The sequence below is a fragment of the Myotis nattereri genome (assembly GCF_964212035.1).
Source record: "Myotis nattereri genome assembly, chromosome: 11".
In the NCBI taxonomy this organism is placed as follows: domain Eukaryota; kingdom Metazoa; phylum Chordata; class Mammalia; order Chiroptera; family Vespertilionidae; genus Myotis; species Myotis nattereri.
In genome coordinates this window covers 27,563,451-27,575,460 of record NC_138086.1, presented here as the reverse complement: position 1 = coordinate 27,575,460, position 12,010 = coordinate 27,563,451, and positions in this window count along the sequence as shown.

Below are 12,010 nucleotides of genomic sequence, written 5' to 3'. Positions count from 1 at the left end.
CCACTCAAAACCTATCCGTAGAGTGCCACAGCCCACACAGTGTCCTCTCCTTTTATTAATGTCAGGATATGGAGTACAGATGCCCCTGCTTGATGGTAACCCCCTGGTAATGTTTCTTCTTGAGCAACTCTCAAGTAAACACGCTGCCATTGCCTTGCTTCCTTCTGCAGGGACACTTCTGACAATGCCAGATCGCATCTCTGAGAATTGAGTGTTTCTCAGAAGCCCACCATAAGCTGAATTGAAATATTCTTATTGAGTCAACACATATCTATATATCATTCAATATTCTCTTAGATATCAGGGCAACAACAACAAAGAATGAGAGAAGATTCCTGCCTTCCAACAGCTTCACCCAGTTGGAGAGAATAACATGAACAGAGCTGTTGTTCTTAGGCACCTGTAATAAAACCTTTGATGTCATTACTGTGGGGACACACAGGGAACAGCCTCGACACTTCTCTATCAGGGTGGAGATTCCAGAAGTGGATTCCACCTAAGGTATACTCTACCTGGGATTTGGAAGCTATAAGTTAGATTTTAGGAGAAAGATACTCTGGATGATGAAACAATACTTAGAACACTTAAAGCAATCACCAGGAAGGCCCTGTTAAAACTGAAGATATATTAATGACCATGGAAGGGGAGCAGAATGTACCATCCCAGAATATGCCTCTTTGGCATAGGGATTATTTTGAGCTGGTTATTTTTAAGAAACAGCAGATACAGGAGAAGCTCTGAAAATGAAGCAAAAGTTATCTTTTTGGTCTGGGCAAAACTACCCTTTGCTGATCTAAGTAGCTCTCCCAAGACCTTTGGGGCATTAGCTTTGGCTGCAGTAAAAGTGACTCTTTGGCCAGCAGTGGTGAAAATCATGCAGGAGCCCCATGAAGGAGAACAACTTGCTTGGCAACACAGACACCATAGTTTCATAGCAACAGGCTCCAGCAACAAGGGACTTTTACATTTGTACTTGCAGCTGGACTTCAGCTTTCAGCTAAGCAGTCTCTCCCTAGTACCAACTCTTAGAAAGGTTCACCTCAACAAAATTTGAACTCTATTCCTTTCATTTCCCTTTCCTGGAGCAACAGTGTAATTAATAGTTCATTGTTTTGGAGTTTGTTATTTCTTTTTGGCTTCTTAAGAGGCATTATCCTGTATGCTATTTGCTTATGAAGTTATTACACTTCCCACAGTGAACCTGTGTTAAATAAATTATTGACAAAGACAATCTCAGTCTCTGAGCATAATCTTGCCTCCCAAAACAAAACAGTATCTCTGGTACATAGACACTTACATAATTTCTTGAGAAGAAAACTCTTGGTCAAGGCTGTCACAGCTCATTCTAATTATATAATGGCATTGGGGATGAGGATAATGTTATTAAGAACTGGAATGCAGTCCTTGTTCGTGGAATGGACTTAAAGGAATAGAAATTTGTTTCGGTATGCAGAATAATACTGGGCTTATCTCTGGGGATGTTCTTATATGTCTTGCCAGAGAGCTGGCCCAGAGTGATGAGTGAGAGAATGAAAATGGGGGAAAGATGTAAATTTTCAAGATTAAAGTGGGGCTATGCCACTCAGCATCCAAGAAGAGCAAGTCTTTGTAGAAAGCTTCTTTCTCATCATCTCTGAAGCAGGACTACATGGACAATAGTAGGAGAGTCAAGAAGAAGGAAAATTGCTAAAGTATGACTAGTAGACTTGCTTATAGAGCCAAATCATGAGAAAGATGGGATCTAAAACTCTCAAAGCAAGGTTCATGTTCAAACTTTGTCACTTATTAGACAGATGACCTTGGAAAAAATGCCTCATCTCTTTACAACTTAGTTCCCTCGTGTAAAATAATGTGCAGATTCTGTCCCAGAGTCATCATGATGATTAAATAAAATATTTAATAATATATTGCCTAGAATATTAGGCAATATGTGGCTGGGGGCAGGGGAAGTTTGGGTCAGAGTGTTGATCTTATTCACTCAGATCACACCAGAAAAATCTATGTGTATTCTTAGCAGAAAGATGAAGGAATCATTGTCCCCTTTACTTTCTTAGTCTCATCAGCTGCTGGTACGGAATATCAGATCCAGGTACCCTTGTCCTTATATGGCTGTCAATAAAGAAAGGTGAAATTTCTCCTCTAAAACAAAGATTCCTGTCCTCCCCTGTGTCAAATATAGGACTCCCAACAGTTGCTTTGCTCTGGTTTCTAAAACTATGAGCAGTGATACCTTTTAACTATAGGAACGAGCATCTATCCTCAGAACATAAGTGCTCTCTGATAGTAAAATGATATAGAAAAACTCCCAATGAATCTACGCATTTATACAAGAAACTCAGATTTTCTTTCTGGACCAACTAAATTTACAAATGGTCTCTCCTTCCAGTCTTTTAGCTCTTAAACATTTTCTCAGGCCCAACTGATACTCTGTCTCTATGCATCCTACTGACTGGCTTGAGATTCACCAGATAATATTGACCTCAACTCTCCCCTTCCTAGTGCTTCTGTGCAAGTTTAGACTTGGACTCCTTCTTAAATTAAGTATTGTTTTTTTCTGGGCTGAACCATGCTCCTGTTGTCTCTTTTAACCTGACAGCATTTCTTATTCATCTGGGTGTGATCATTGTAGGTGGGCTGTAAGCATAGTAAACACTTTCCTCAGTCACCAAGTCAGTTTTGTTTAAGTATATTCAATCTCAAATTTAGTTTCATGCAGTTAATTGCTCACAACTTGAACAAGTATAGAGAATATTTATCAGGATACTGTTATATGAATATGATGATGATGATCCTCATAAAGGAACTTTAAACTCCTATCCCAATCTGAGTTGTCTTTGGCTCTGGGCTTGTTATCTTGGCCAGAACATTAATATACATATTAACATAAATGCATTATTTATATATCATTCAAAATAATCCCAACACATTAAAAGCATTTTTACTATGGCTGCTTAGTGACAGTGACTTATTTTGCAGTGTTACAATTGGCAAAATTTCTTATTTTATGCTCTCTCCTCTCCAGAACTTTTGATTCTTGTTTTTGGCTCTCATCTGAAGATATTACTAAATTTAATATGTGACTTAAAAGGAAAGTATTGAAGCAACAGACTAATGAAGATATAAAAATAGGAATAAATTTTAAACATCATTGCAGTGGATGGAAAGATATTAGGATAGAGAAAGGGAATGTAGGAAGAGACACACAGACCAAAAGAACAGAATTGAGAGCCCAGAAATAAACCCAGATGTATATGGGCATTTTGACAAAGGAGCCAAAAACATACACTGGAGAAAATTGGAAAGGTGCATGCAAAATAATAAAACTGTACAAAAAAATAACTCAAAATGGATCAAAGGCCTAAATATATATCATGAAACAATAAATTACATAGAAAAAAACATAGGTACTAAACTTGTAGACATTGGCCTTAGAGGGATTTTATTAATTTGACTCCAAAGATAAGGGAAGTAAAAGCAAAAATGAATGGGACTATATCGAACTAAAAAGTTCTGCACAGCAAAAGAAACTGTCAGAACAAAAGGGCAACCAACCGAATAGGAGAAGATATTTGCAGTCAATAGCTCCAATAAGGGGTTAATATCCAAAGTATATAAAGAATTCATACAACTCAACAAAAAACAATCTAATTAAAAAATTGGCAGAGGATCTGAACAGACACTTCTCTCAAGAAGACATACAAGTGGCCAACAGAGATATGAAAAGACGCTCAACATCACTAGCTATTGGAGAAATGCAAATGAAAACTACAATGAGATACCACCTCACTGCTGATAGAATGGCTATTATCAATAAGTCAGGCAATAAGTGTTGGAGAGGCGATGGAGAAAAATGAACCCTCAGTCACTGCTGGTGGGAATGTAAACTGGTACAGCCACTATGGAAAACAGTCTGGATGCTCCTTAAAAAACATTATGAATAGAGCAACCATATGACCCAGCAATCTGTCTTCTGGGTATTGACATGAAAAATTTAAAAAACACACATTTATTTGCAAAGATATATGCCCCGCTATGTTCATTGCAGCCTTATTCACCAGGGCAAGGCATGAAAACAACTAAAGTGTCATTGGATAGAAATACTACTCAGCCATAAGAAAATATAAAAGACTGCCATTTGGGACAACATGGATGGATCTTGGGAATATCATGCTAAGCAAAATATGTCAGGCAAAAATATCAATAACCATATAATTTCATTCATGTGGGATATAAAACTGAAAATGACAAAGACAAACAAAAACTCAGACACAGATAACAGTATGGTGATTACCATAGAGAAGGGGGTGGGACAATAGTGAAGGGTTATGAAGGGGGTCAAATGTATGATCACAGATGGCAATTCGACTTTGGGCAGTGGGCAGACAATGCAATATACAGATGATATATCATAGAAATGTACAAAATCTTTTCAAAAATTTTATTTATTGATTCATTTTAGAAAGAGAGAGAGAGATAAAGAGAGATTTGTTGTTCCACTTATTTATGCATTCATTGGTCATATGCATCCTGACCAGAAATTGAACCCACAACCTTGGCATATCAGGGAGATGCTCTAATGAACCAATCTACCCATCAAGGGCCAAGGCCCATGTAATTGTATTAACCAATGTCACTCCAATACATTTAATTTAAAATAAGTAAGGCACTTGCCAAATGAAATTTGATGTCTTAGTGGAGCCAGTACTCATGATCTTAACAGAGTCAACTGGGAACCAGCTCCCTGTGTCCACCACAAAATATGTCCATGGGAAGATGGACACTGAAATAAGCACAGTCAGGACAAGGCAAGGACATTGTTTGTGCTCCTTTGCTAAACTGTTACAGTATGGCCCTGATGCTAAAGACGTGAGTGCCTCCCATGCAACTTATAAACCCATTCCACGGAGATCTTCTTAGGGGTAAATAAGTGGCAAAAACAAAAATAGTTCTAAAGAAGCTTCTATTTTTTTCCCTTTTTGCTTGCATTCTCCCTAGTGTGGTAACAGTTGTCTCTGTGAGCCTCTTTAGAAACCTGGTGGCAGAGACAAAAAGAACTTATTCAAGAGAGACGGGGTGGGGGGGGGGGGAGGGGGGTGATGACAAGTAGGAGGAGATAATTGAAATGGGTAGCCATCTAGTTGCTAAGGATAAGGGTCAGAGTCTAATACCCCAAACCAGCGTGCCACAGTGTTTCTCAGAATGGATCCATGGTGAACCAGAAAATTTAATCTAAATGTTTTATTAAAAATATAAATAGCATCTTCATTGCCAGTGTTACAAAGCACAGCAGCGCTAGGGAGACAGTGTTTTTTAAGCATTTCTATGTGAATGTGTAAATATGCAGAGTAATTCATTTTGCTTTCAGCGAGTTCTGAAAAATAAAAGTGACCTTTTAGTATAGGCAATAATACTTCATAATACAATTTAAAACAACATGAATTTATAGATGAATGGTTCTTTTGGAGTAGATCTCAAGTCTCCATTCACCTTCTCTTAAGTCTGCTCCCATCACTGTTAATGTTTATATTTTTCCTTAATAGTGACCATCTTGACCTACTTAAACATACTTTGTCAAACATTTGTCTTTTTTGCGCACACTTCTGTGTGATGAAATCAGTAAGTGATCAAGTACACAATATCATCTTATTAAAGTGGGATGAATTGGGTGAATAGGCACCTGGCCACATCTGGAAACATCAGCCTCTTGTAACCAGGTCACTGGAAGCATTAAAATCATGTGGTCTGAGGAATGATCACTTTGGCCATTTTATATTTCTGAACTACCCTAGTATTCAAATTTATGACATTAGGCTTCATGAGTTTAAAACAAATGTTAACCACTTGATAAATTTGTTCTGAGATTGAACTGCAAAATAGCTTGGCTTCCTAAATGGAATTCAACAGTGATATCTTAGTAGAAAGTGCCCTGAATCTTAATCCAAATTCTTCCAAATCATTTGGCCTTGGCTATGTAATTTAATTCTTCCATGCTTTAACCCTCTTTATCTAAAAATTGTCAATGTGTTGATCCTAAGTGATTCCAGTACTTTAAATATATTTTGGTATCTCAAAATTTATTATGTTTTGAGAAATCCAGCTAGTCAATCTTATGATGATTTTTATAAAATTCAATGTGAATATTGATAAGAGTTAGCTAGCTAGCTTCATTAGGCAGACCGGAAGGGAGGTCCAGGGAGGATAGAGGTATCTCTGGCCTAAGCAATTAAAACAGCCATAAACCAAGGACAGAGACAGAGGTATTTCTGGTCTAAGCAATTAAATTGGCCATAAGTTAGATCACAAGCAGCCCTGACCGAGCAACTGGGAAAGCCATAAGGGAGATAAAAAGCAACTCCAACCTGATGCGATAAGATGACCAAAAAGGAGAAGTGTGGATTCAGGGACTGTGGGAACGGATTACAAGGCTGAAGTCCCACAGTGGGAAAGGCACAATAAGGGAAAGGGCGGTCTCTAGAATATATAATACCTCAAGACAAAAAGAGCAATGGCCACCCTCTTTAGGGGACCCCTCTGTCTCTCTGTGCCAGGAGAGACAGAGTCATAGAATTAGAATTTTGGGGATAGTATCTGCTTGTAATAAAGTTTCTGTACTTCTCACCTACCACCTATTGTCCGTGGCTTCATTCTTCGAATCTGTGTGGACAGGAACCTGGAAAAGAAATCACCCTTGCACCCTGCTCACAAACAAACAAACAAACAAACACCTCAAAGCAATCAATATGTACGAAGGATGATAGGCAGAACAATGCCTCACCCTCCAAAGGTGTCCAACTGGAACTTCTGAATATGTTACCAAACATGGCAGAAACAGAACTTAGACAGCAAATGGAATTAAAGTTGCTAACCAGCTGACCATACAATAAGGAGATTATCTATCCCGTATTATTCAGTTGCTCCCAATGCAACACCAGGGTCCTTAAAAGTGGGTGACTGCCCTAACCAGTGTGGCTCAGTGAATAGAGCATCGGCCTGAAGGGTCCCAGGTTCGATTCCGGTCAAGGGCATGTACCTTGGTTGTGGGCACATCCCCAGTAGGGGGTGTACAGGAGGCAGCTGATCGATGTTTCTCTCTCATCAATATTTCTAACTCTCTATCCCTTTCCCTTCCTCTCTGTAAAAAATCAATTTAAAATATTTTTTTTTAAAAAGTGGGTGACTGAGCAGAAGCCTCATGTCAGAGTAATGTGATGAGAAAAATCACTTTACTGGCCAGTGACGGCTTTGTAGTTGGCAGGGGCCATGAGCTAAGATGTAGGCAGTCTGTAGAATCTGTGAAATGTTAGAGAACATAGTCTCTCCCAGAGTCTGCAGGAGGAATTTGAGCCCAGTGAGATCCATATTGGACTTCTGAACTACTGAGTTTTGAGATAATAAACCTGAATTGTTTTAAGCATACCAAGTTCATGTTAATTTGCTAGAGCAGTCTTAGGAAACTAATATACCAAATTTCACTAGTGTCATAGAAAGTGATGTAGGCTGAACATTAATTTAGCTTGTCAAAATTTCCAGGTGAGTACTTATGTTAGTTGCAATATAATTGTGCCAAGTATTGTGCCTAAAAGTTTTAGTCAAGTAGAATGGCTTTAATAATCTTCCTAGGCTGGGGGTGGGTGGGGGGATACAAAAACTTAAGGAAGCAGCTTATTGATACTAAATGTTCAGCACTTAGGACAGTTCAGCAATATTTACCAGCTTTGAATCAGTACCTTGGAGAGAGAACAGGACCCATTCTTTCATAGAAGAGTATCCGGAGAGGCAAATATGGTCAATTATTCTGTGGTGTCATTCTCTGTCAAGATCTCTGAAATTTGGAGAGTGATTGGGCTTATCATAACCTAAAAAGGAAACACAAAGGCACCTCATTTGGGGGTAGCTCTGGTCTCACTATCATATTCCATCACCTGAGTTTTGACAAAGCCAGTTGGAACTAAAGCCACATTTTCTCCAACCCAATGCTGCATATTACATGCAGCTTCTGTAAATTTGCTTGGTCTGGATTGCCTTCCTTATGTCTCCTCGGGTGAAAATCTCAAACTCTGCCTTCAATCTCATAGCCCTTGCTTATAATCTGTCTTTATAGTGGCAATGCTCTTGATGAAGAATAAAGGCAAACTGAGCTCATTACTAGAAGATTTGGATAAAAGAAGGTACAGCTTAAGAAAAGCCACTGCTTTATTCACTATTCACTTAATAAATAATATTTTTACTGCCGACCATAAGCCATGAATAGTTTCACTTGTGCCAGATTCTGAACAAACCATTTGGATTAAGACAAAAAATTTTCATTCATGGTTATGTTGTGGGGAAGCAGGCATTAAACAGCCAGATAGATAGATAGATAGATAGATAGATAGATAGATAGATAGAATAAGATCAAACCATGATCATTACTACAAAATGCAAAAGCAAGTAAAGAGACGAATGTAGATTAGGTATTATGCTGTTTGCCAAATATTTATAGTGCTCCTTTCTTATGGGCACAAAGCTGACTGAAGTTGTGCTGGAATAGGGTCATGTGATTGGTTCTACTGATGAGATGTGAACGGTGTTGACGTGACTCAAAGCTGAGCATTTCATTCTCGGTGTGAGAACCTCAGGGGCTCTCCTGCCCTCTGGTAGAGCGAGTGGCAATATTCATGACAGAAGCTCCACAGCCTGAGTCCCTGAGAGACTTCTGCTAACCACAATGAATATGCAGTTGGATTGTGAAATGCAATTTTGTTGTCTTCTTCCCTCCGCTACAAAATCTCTCGATTCTGACTGATAAAGATAGTCAGGGAAGATGTGACACTAAGGGACTGAAATTTCATTGGACATCTGATTGATGATAATAAGTGAGCAATGCTAAGTTCTGGGCTAAGACTATTTCAGACAGAGGAAACAGCTAGTTTAAAGGCCTTGAGATAGGCCTAAGCCAGGCTCCAAGAACACATTGCATAAGTCTGAATCAAACTTGGACATGGATCATAGGTGTGGACATGGCCAGCTTATTTTTTTTTCTTGCCCTATTTCTTGTGTAATAATTTCTATTTCTTCACATGTTAATATTTATTTTGACAAATGTTGATGCTTGAACCAGTATTTTAATTTTTAGAAATCCAATCCCCGCAGTATAGCTAAGGATCTAATTTTTTCCTTACCTATACAATTAGTCTACTCAGGTGTCATCACTTTATATTTTTTGCCATTAACTTTACACCCAAATCCAAGTTCTTCCCATAATTTTCTTTGTAATTCTGGGGCAATGCTTAGGAGCCCAAGTAGCCTCTGAATCACTGCAGCAGCATCATGTTTTTATCCAGTCATTTAATAAATAAATAAATAAATAAATAAATAAAATTTAATAAATATTTATTAAATAAATATTTATTAAGCAACTACAATGGGCCAGATTCTGGACAAACCACTGGGGCTACAAGCGGTGTACATAGACAGAATATTCAGTGTTGTGGAGGAGACAAACATTAAGCAAGCAATTGCACAAATTCAATGAAAATGACAACTGTGATAAATGTAATGGAATAAAAGGTCATGTTGCTCTGAGAATACATCATAGGGGGATTTAAATCTGCCAGGGAGGTCAGAGAAGGGTTGCATAAGGAAGTGAAGCTCAAGGTGACATCTCATAGATGAGGACAAATTAATCAGGTGAAGAGTAGAAGGAAATATTAGCTAGGAAAAAGGAGCCATAGGTCAAATCTTCTATGGAGGGTAGAAAAACCTAAACAAGGTAGAGTAAGAATGAGAGGAGATGGGTCAGGCGGGCGTGGAGGAGGGAAACCATGCATGGAAATATCACCATGATCAGGAACACTATCTTTATAAAAGTACTGGGAAGCCACTGCAGATTTTAGTGGGTATGGGGAAAGATGACTATAATCAAATGTGTTTAAAACAAATGTTCTGGCCACATGGAGGAGAATGGGTTAGAGGAGGTCAAGAGCAACTGTGGATAGGTTGACGTGCCATTGCCTAAGACCAAGGAACAGATGATGGCATCTTTAATTGGGACATTATGGTGGGAATCCAGAAAAGTGATGAATTCCAACGTGTTATATGATGTAAATTTTATGAAATTTGGTGAAGTATGGATAGGGAGGAAGATGAGGGAGATAATGAGGATTATACCATGCAATCTGAGGTGGTGAAAACATTGACAAGAACTGGAAACACTGGAAGGGAACAAGGGGGACTTTCATGTTGGACATATTGAATTTGAAGGATGTTCCAGACAAACAGTTGAAAATACAGATCTGAAACTCAAAGGTCTAGACACATAACTGTGTGAGCTATTTGCTCCTAGGAGGTAACTGAAGCCATGGGCGAGGTTGAGATTGTAGAATGAGGAAGAGCAAGGGCGGGAAGATGGGGGACTAATGGGAGGTTATTAGAGCAAGCAGAGAAAGAGCAGAAGATGTGGGGCTGGGATTAGAGCTGGACCAGGACAAATATCAGGCCCCGGGGTTCTGTCTACCATGGTCCAGGGATAAGATTTTAAAGGACAAGTTCTTCATAAGGGAATTTGCTTCACAAATTAATCATTCAGATTATCTGTGTTAGAGATAAAGGACAGTTCTTGTCTTCAAAATGGGCTACTTCTGTTTTTCCCAGTGCAGTCTACCAAATGCAGTACTTGAAACACATCTATGTTCCAAGCAAACAGACAGCTCCTTTGCTTTAAAAACTGATGTTAAAAAAAAAAAAGACCATAAGATTTGTTTTGTGGGGAGATTTCTTGGATACTTACACAGTTCCATTCTAAAAAATATATGGAACTCTCACAGACTCTCTTTTCTGATTTCCCAACCAATAGAAGATTCACTGTACCCAATTATAAAAATTAAGAAACAGGCATACAGACACTAAGGACAGTGGTAACTAGAAACCAGTAAAGGGAGGGGGCAAGAAAAGATTATCCCAAAGCTTCAAGAAGCAGTATTCTCTGGGGCCATGGCCAGAACACACAATCTCTCTCACCCCAATGTCCTTGGCATCTTTTCTGTATTACAAGTTGGCTAAATACTTTTGAGTCATCCTGATGACCCTGTGGTTAAACTGTATTAACTGTATTCTTTACAATGGCAGATAAGCCCATACAAACCTTTGATTAACTTCCTTAAAGAAAAAAAACAAATGATAGCTCTTGATGGAGTAAACTTGAAAGTTAAACTTTTCCAAACTTCTCATTAACATGTGAACTAGATAAATATATAAAGTATGGATTAATCAGTGCATTAGATCATAGTCTTTCTTGCCTTTAGACATTAGCTGGAAGCATATTCAAACTTAGTGTATTCAGTGTCTTAACTTAGTTTCTAGGGCTGCCAAAACAAAGTGCCATGAACTGGGGGGCTTACACAACAGAAAATATTGTGTCATGGTTCTGGAGGCTAGACTGAAATCAAGGTGTTGGCAGGGTTCGTTTCTTCTGACGGTTACAAGAGAAGGAACTGTTCCAGGCTTCTCTCCTTGGCTTGTAAAAAGCTGTCTTCATGTTCACACGGTATTCTCCAATTTGGCCAGACTCTCTCCAAATTCACCCTTTCTGTAAAGACACCAGTCATATTTGGTTGGGACTCACCCCAATGACCTCATTTTAACTTGTAAAGAGCCTTTCTCTAAAATAGGTCACAGTCTGATGTACTGGGGATAGGGTTTCAACATCATAAATTTTGGGGAGATACAATATAATTTATAGAACTTGACAACTGTGCAAAATGAATAAGTGAGTAAATTAATAAATATTATATTTTGTACCTGCTGTTAATGTTGGTCAAAGGCATGCTCTTTAAAATTTATTTTAGTACTGCTGATGGGTTGCCTTAAGTTCACTTGCCTTATCTGCTTCATGATCAAAGGCAATGTTGAATAATTAATGATAGCCACTATTCTTCCATTATACTTATCAGTCAGCCTGGTGTTCTATCCTTCCATAAATATCACCTCCTCTAGTTCTCTTGTAATCGTCTTTGAGACATGGAACATATAT